Below are 8,361 nucleotides of genomic sequence, written 5' to 3'. Positions count from 1 at the left end.
ATAATGAACTGAAGTGTATAACCTGGAGTACCTATGTTTTATAATGAACTGAAGTGTATAACCTGGAGTACCTATGTTTTATAATGAACTGAAGTGTATAACCTGGAGTACCTATGTTTTATAATGAACTGAAGTGTATAACCTGGAGTACCTATGTTTTATAATGAACTGAAGTGTATAACCTGGAGTACCTATGTTTTATAATGAACTGAAGTGTATAACCTGGAGTACCTATGTTTTATAATGAACTGAAGTGTATAACCTGGAGTACCTATGCTGTAATCAACTCAAACATGTATTATGTGTTACCTAAAGTCCTAGACCATATGTTTTATAATGAACTGAAGTGTATAACCTGGAGTACCTATGTTTTATAATGAACTGAAGTGTATAACCTGGAGTACCTATGTTTTATAATGAACTGAAGTGTATAACCTGGAGTACCTATGTTTTATAATGAACTGAAGTGTATAACCTGGAGTACCTATGCTGTAATCAACTCAAACATGTATTATGTGTTACCTAAAGTCCTAGACCATATGTTTTATAATGAACTGAAGTGTATAACCTGGAGTACCTATGTTTTATAATGAACTGAAGTGTATAACCTGGAGTACCTATGTTTTATAATGAACTGAAGTGTATAACCTGGAGTACCTATGTTTTATAATGAACTGAAGTGTATAACCTGGAGTACCTATGTTTTATAATGAACTGAAGTGTATAACCTGGAGTACCTATGTTTTATAATGAACTGAAGTGTATAACCTGGAGTACCTATGTTTTATAATGAACTGAAGTGTATAACCTGGAGTACCTATGTTTTATAATGAACTGAAGTGTATAACCTGGAGTACCTATGCTTTTATAATGAACTGAAGTGTATAACCTGGAGTACCTATGCTGTAATCAACTCAAACATGTATTATGTGTTACCTAAAGTCCTAGACCATATGTTTTATAATGAACTGAAGTGTATAACCTGGAGTACCTATGTTTTATAATGAACTGAAGTGTATAACCTGGAGTACCTATGTTTTATAATGAACTGAAGTGTATAACCTGGAGTACCTATGTTTTATAATGAACTGAAGTGTATAACCTGGAGTACCTATGTTTTATAATGAACTGAAGTGTATAACCTGGAGTACCTATGTTTTATAATGAACTGAAGTGTATAACCTGGAGTACCTATGTTTTATAATGAACTGAAGTGTATAACCTGGAGTACCTATGTTTTATAATGAACTGAAGTGTATAACCTGGAGTACCTATGCTGTAATCAACTCAAACATGTATTATGTGTTACCTAAAGTCCTAGACCATATGTTTTATAATGAACTGAAGTGTATAACCTGGAGTACCTATGTTTTATAATGAACTGAAGTGTATAACCTGGAGTACCTATGTTTTATAATGAACTGAAGTGTATAACCTGGAGTACCTATGTTTTATAATGAACTGAAGTGTATAACCTGGAGTACCTATGTTTTATAATGAACTGAAGTGTATAACCTGGAGTACCTATGTTTTATAATGAACTGAAGTGTATAACCTGGAGTACCTATGTTTTATAATGAACTGAAGTGTATAACCTGGAGTACCTATGTTTTATAATGAACTGAAGTGTATAACCTGGAGTACCTATGCTGTAATCAACTCAAACATGTATTATGTGTTACCTAAAGTCCTAGACCATATGTTTTATAATGAACTGAAGTGTATAACCTGGAGTACATATGTTTTATAATGAACTGAAGTGTATAACCTGGAGTACCTATGTTTTATAATGAACTGAAGTGTATAACCTGGAGTACCTATGTTTTATAATGAACTGAAGTGTATAACCTGGAGTACCTATGTTTTATAATGAACTGAAGTGTATAACCTGGAGTACCTATGTTTTATAATGAACTGAAGTGTATAACCTGGAGTACCTATGCTGTAATCAACTCAAACATGTATTCTTCTATTTCTTTTCTTTCCTTTTCCTTCTTTTTTTTTTTTTTTTTTTTTTTCTTTAAAACCCCCAAACTCAAATGTGTACCTGTCCTGTAATTAACTGACATATACAACATTCACTACCTAATCTGGCTTGGAAGTCAGGTGATATGGGCAAATAGTTGAAAATGATCTTAATACATATATTTTGAGAAATTTTCAGCAGTTTAAAAGTAGAGTTAGTATTAGATAGCATATCCCCAGTGTTCTAACATTGTGACTGTATATATTAATGGGGCACATTAATCTTGTCTAAAAAAAAACCAAAACTACTTGAGACAATAATATCTATGCCAATTTTGTCCACAAATCAAAATGTTTGTGTAAATGTTTTTTCTTTATATATATTCAAGTTACAAATTTGAATCTAAAGAATTTTTAACTTAATCCCCTGACATTAAACACATGAATAAATCGTGAATGATTTAATAATTCACTAATGGAAACATCTAAGGGAAGCGCCGACACTGGTGAACAAATGGCCGAAGCGTTATAAATCAAACCGTGGCGACACCGGTGAAGGTTGGGTTCAAAAGATGACTGCTGTCAGAGGTATATCTTAATCACATGGAGACATTATGTAAATCTCCTGTTTGTGGAGATAAATTTATTACAATTAATAACAATATCGGTGGAAATCTCGTTCACTTCAACATCCTGCTTTGAATAGTGTACTCTTAACTGGGGATTGAAGCTTTATATTAAAGTGAATACATCCACCGACATGGCAATGTTTTCTTTGATTATGGATTTAGCTGGCAAATGTCATGGATTATAGCCTGGTATATTATATCTGCAATATGATTAGTTAGTTATCCCAACAACCACGTCAGACGATCTCCAACCTGACCTTACTTATACGGTTTCAAAAAATAAAAAACATAAATATTTCTGAAGGTCAGTTATGTTATTATTTATCTAAAACCCAGCTGTTAAAATAAAACACACTTGATGACTATACTATATGAAAGTAAAGTTGTCATTTGAATAGGTTTTTATTAAATTTATGTGCAGATTAAACACATAAATAATAGAATAATGTGTCACAATTGAAGCATATGTGAATGGTTCCACCAGGTAAACAAACAATGGGTTTTGGCACAGAAACGCTATACAAAAGAACTGCAGGGTGTAAGGAGACCCAAACGGGAGTAATGGAAATGATCACTGTCAGGTGTGGATATACTCCATAATATTTCCTATTTCTCTTTTGTATATTTTGCTTTACTTCATGACCTATTGTCATGCATTCACAGAGATTTCCAACACAGTGACACACTGGCCACGACAGTGTATTGCCATATTGTATTGCAGAATGCCAAAATAACACCCAGTGATATTCACAACAGATTTATAAAACTAACAACTTGACAATTTGATTTCAAGCAGGTGGAAAACAAATCAACTGTATAGTACAACAAATTCATTGTTGTGCCAGCTATTATGTTTATAGATTTTAAATTTTACCACCATCCATTTTTGGTAATGTAAATATCTTTTGAGCTTTTCATTCATATATAAAACCAGTGTACTACGACTGATATATCAAAGGCTGTGGTATGTGTTGTCCTGTCTGTGGGATGGTGCATATAAAAAATCCCTTGCTACTAATAAAAAAATATAGCTGGTTTCATCTCTATGTCTATATATCAAAATTACCAAATGTTTCACATCCTATAGCCGATGATCAACAAATCAATGTGCTATAGTGGTGTTGTTAAACAAAACAAACTTTATTTTGTATTTTAGAGTACCTTTAAACATGTATTTTAGAGTACCTTTAAACATGTATTTTAGAGTACCTTTAAACATGTATTTTAGAGTACCTTTAAACATGCATTTTAGAGTACCTTTAAACATGCATTTTAGAGCACCTTTAAACATGCATTTTAGAGCACCTTTAAACATGCATTTTAGAGCACCTTTAAACATGCATTTTAGAGCACCTTTAAACATGTATTTTAGAGCACCTTTAAACATGTATTTTAGAGCACCTTTAAACATGTATTTTAGAGTACCTTTAAACATGCATTTTAGAGTACCTTTAAACGTGCATTTTAGAGTACCTTTAAACGTGCATTTTAGAGCACCTTTAAACGTGCATTTTAGAGCACCTTTAAACGTGCATTTTAGAGCACCTTTAAACGTGCATTTTAGAGCACCTTTAAACGTGCATTTTAGAGTACCTTTAAACGTGCATTTTAGAGTACCTTTAAACATGCATTTTAGAGCACCTTTAAACATGTATTTTAGAGCACCTTTAAACATGCATTTTAGAGTACCTTTAAACATGCATTTTAGAGCACCTTTAAACATGTATTTTAGAGTACCTTTAAACATGTATTTTAGAGCACCTTTAAACATGTATTTTAGAGCACCTTTAAACATGTATTTTAGAGCACCTTTAAACATGTATTTTAGAGCACCTTTAAACATGCATTTTAGAGTACCTTTAAACATGCATTTTAGAGTACCTTTAAACATGTATTTTAGAGTACCTTTAAACATGCATTTTAGAGTACCTTTAAACATGCATTTTAGAGTACCTTTAAACATGCATTTTAGAGCACCTTTAAACATGCATTTTAGAGTACCTTTAAACATGCATTTTAGAGCACCTTTAAACATGCATTTTAGAGCACCTTTAAACATGCATTTTAGAGTACCTTTAAACATGTATTTTAGAGCACCTTTAAACATGCATTTTAGAGCACCTTTAAACATGTATTTTAGAGCACCTTTAAACATGTGTAAACTTTAAACATATTTATTTATCATACATTTAAAAATGTTTATTTATCATACGTTTAAACATGTGTATTCAGTATACCCATAAATGTGTATTTAGAATACCTTTAAACGTGTATTTAGCATACCCTTAAACGTGTATTTAGAATACCTTTAATTATCTGTATGTAAAGAAGATTGTGAAGGAACTAAAACCTACAACAAGCTGGGGACTGACTGCTTGATTAGGCAGAGATAGGTGGAACCCTGTCACCTCTGTGTGTTGAGTAACATTTCATTACAGGTTTAATAGCCAGAACACGATCTGCACTCCCGAGGCATGCATCTCTCAACATGCTGGGGTCATTCCGGGTCCCAGGAGGGGTTACTAACTGCTGTGGGAAGGTCCAGGTGGACAGGTGGATCCCCGCAGAGACCGCAGACACTGGCGGCTTATCACTTTTATTACAGGGCACTGCAGGTGGGATCGATGGACTGACAGCAAATCAGGCAGATATAGAAAGAAGAATCTCACAGTTTTCTTACATACAGCTATATTTAAACACATAGCCAAGTGGTAAAGTGCTCATCTGATATGTGGTTGGTCTAGGGTCAATCCCCATCAGTGTGCCCATTGAGCTATTTCTCGTTCCAACCAGTACAACACGACTGGTTTACCAAAGGCCGTGGTATGTGCTATCCAGTCTTTGGGATGGTGCATATAAAAGATCCCTTGCTACTAATGTAGCGGGGCGTGCACTACAACAGCTTGCTCTGAATGTGCACGTTAAACAATTTTTCATTCCAATGTAGCAGGTTTCCAAATTTACAAAGCATGTTTATATCTTGTAGGTGTGTACATGTAACTACATACATTTACAATGCTTAAACACCTGCACTTAAGAAAGATGAGCTTAGTAAATTCGGCCCTATATGTAAAAATTACCAAATGTTTGATATCCAATAACCGATTATTAAATCAAATGTGTTCAAAACATACTTTAACTTAGCTTTAACTGTATATCCTGTGTATAAGTTGCCAGAAACATCCAAACCAGAATGGGGGGGGGGGGGAGAATGAAGAATCAGAATACTTGTAAGCAGAAAAGATATACTTGAAATACCCTTTGTGTGCCATTTCTACAGTCCTTTTAACTCAATTCTCTCATTCCAGCCAGTGCTCACAGCTGGTGTAATAAAGGTTGTGGTATGTACTATTCTGTCTGTGGGATACTGCATATAAAAATCCATTGCTGCTAATCGGAAATAGTACCTCATTGTGTAGTGGCAGCAGGTTTCCTCTCTGATTGTCTGTGTACGTCTTAACCATATATCAAATGCCACATAACTGTGTGTTGAGTGTGTCATTAAATAAAACATTGAAGACCAGATACTCATCTAAAAAATATTAAAAAATGGGATTAAAAAGAAAAAAGAAAGAAAGAAAGAAATGTTTTTATTTAACGACGCACTCAACACTTTTTATTTACAGTTATATGGTGTCAGACATATGGTTAAGGATCACATAGATTTTGAGAGGAAACCCGCTGTCGCCACTACATGGGCTACTCTTTCCGATTAGCAGCAAGGGATCTTTTATTTGCGCTTCCCACAGGCAGGATAGCACAAACCATGGCCTTTGTTGAACCAGTTATGGATCACTGGTCAGTGCAAGTGGTTTACACCTACCCATTGAGCCCTGCGGAGCACTCACTCAGGGTTTGGAGTCGGTATCTGGATTAAATATTCCATGCCTCGACTGGGATCTGAACCCAGTACCTACCAGCCTGTAGACTGATAGCCTAACCACAATGCCACTGAGGCCGGTTCAGTTGGTGAAAAGACAAAGACAGGAAGTCAGCTGCCTGCATTAGGCTATTGCTAAAAATAAAGCACAAGGAATATTTTATATATACTTTTCAATAGACAGGACAGCACATACCACAGCTTTGATGTTCCATTGTGGAACACTGGTTTGGATTGGAAAAAAAACTGAGTCCATTGACGGTGACTGATCCTGGAACTTACAGCACCTCAGGCAACACTCTGCCACTGAGCTTCACCCCTGTAGGGGTGTGAGAACCAAGTAGCACAATGTGTCATTTATCAGGTTATATATGTACAAAACAAAACCAGGCCTTTTCTAACAGGTGTTTATTTTATTTACACATGTATATATATATATTTTAATATATTCCATGTACCATAGTTTGACACCCAATAACCGATGTATTTTTTATGCTGGGGTGTCGTTAAACACTCATTCATTCATTTTTTATGTATAGAATGCTTGAATGTAAAATTGATATGTTTAAAAATGACCATTATCCAAAGGTAAAACAGAGTAGTAACCTTTATTTGCAGGTTTTGCTGTATATTAATAATAGATATTAATATTGATATATGTCATTTCCACACTTAAATAGAGATAAATAATGCTTACCAAACAAACCAGGTTTAATATCTGTGAGTACCTAGCAGCATATTTAAATCATCAGTGAATTTAAATAGAATTAAAAAAAAAATTCTGATACAGCAAAATGTGTTGCTGAACTAGGACCCATTCTGCATAGATGTTTTGTGGTAGCTGCATGTGCACTACGAGTAAGAGCGACCAGTATTTTAAAGAGATAAACTGCACGTGATACAGAACCAGGTTGGGACAACCAGATTTTAATAGGATGAGTTGTTTGTAAATGTCAACTCATTAGGCTACATCTTTAAAGTTTGTTTTGTTTAAAGACACCACTAGAGCATTGATTTACTTATATTATACATTAGCACTGGAGTAGGAAGCAGGTAGGCAAGGGGGGCATGTACCCCCCCCCCCACTGTGTAGAAGCAGCGATAGATTTTTTAATATATTTATACATGTATTTATATATATATATATATGTGTGTGTGTGTGTGTGTGCCCCCCCCCCCCCCCCCACCATTTTGGCACCTTCCTATGCCTGTGATCAGCTACTGAAGGATTTGAAACCCATTACAAAATAGCACATACTGCAGCCTTTGATATGCCAACCATAGAACACTGGTTGGGACAAGAAAAAACTGAATCATGGAGTAGGTTCACCAAGGGGATTCGATCCTTGAACCCATGGACGTCAGACAAGTGCTCTACCAACTGAGCTAGATCCTGTCACCATCAGGTTACAAGACAATTTTCTTTTTCCTTTACCCATTCATCATGACCACCACCACCACCCAATATTACAGGAAAAGTTGTCTTCTTCCATCAAAATCTAATTGAAATAATGTAAATGAACAATTTTAATTTTCCTCTTAAAACAAGTGGCTAGGCACTATTATAGCCATTTTTGATAACTGAAATCATACTTTACTTAGATTTTATGGTTTAGATTATCAATTTCTGTACATTCGAAGTGTTTTTGGTCTTCCTGGTGTTTTTAATATTACAAAATGTATTTATCATATCTTTAAAAACGCATGTGTGTCTGAGAAGTAACAATTATGGAGTCAAGTTTTAGTCTACTTTTAGAGGGTATTTCACCATTTCAAAATCACAGACTCGTGTTTCACTCAATTGTAACTTTATCCAAATGTGTTACAGGTTTGTAGATTAACTAAATTTAGTGTTAATTTTCACGGGTTGAAACTAGGGTATGTCCC

At 34.7% G+C, this 8,361-nt stretch overlaps 1 long non-coding RNA gene across 1 annotated transcript; it reads right to left on the bottom strand.

Annotated features, from left to right (window-relative positions):
* Positions 1 to 913: 913 nt before the first annotated feature.
* LOC121372726 lies at positions 914 to 2,823 on the bottom strand. The gene is made up of 3 exons (XR_005957975.1): positions 1,938 to 2,823; positions 1,272 to 1,897; positions 914 to 1,231 (listed from the first exon to the last, which is right to left on the bottom strand). It is a non-coding gene; the product is annotated as an uncharacterized LOC121372726 (long non-coding RNA).
* Between the last annotated feature and the right edge of the window lie 5,538 nt (positions 2,824 to 8,361).

The sequence above is a fragment of the Gigantopelta aegis genome, chromosome 4 (assembly GCF_016097555.1).
Source record: "Gigantopelta aegis isolate Gae_Host chromosome 4, Gae_host_genome, whole genome shotgun sequence".
Taxonomy (NCBI): Eukaryota; Metazoa; Mollusca; class Gastropoda; order Neomphalida; family Peltospiridae; genus Gigantopelta; species Gigantopelta aegis.
Note: the sequence above shows the minus strand (reverse complement) of the source record. Positions and strands in the feature narration are given on the sequence as shown.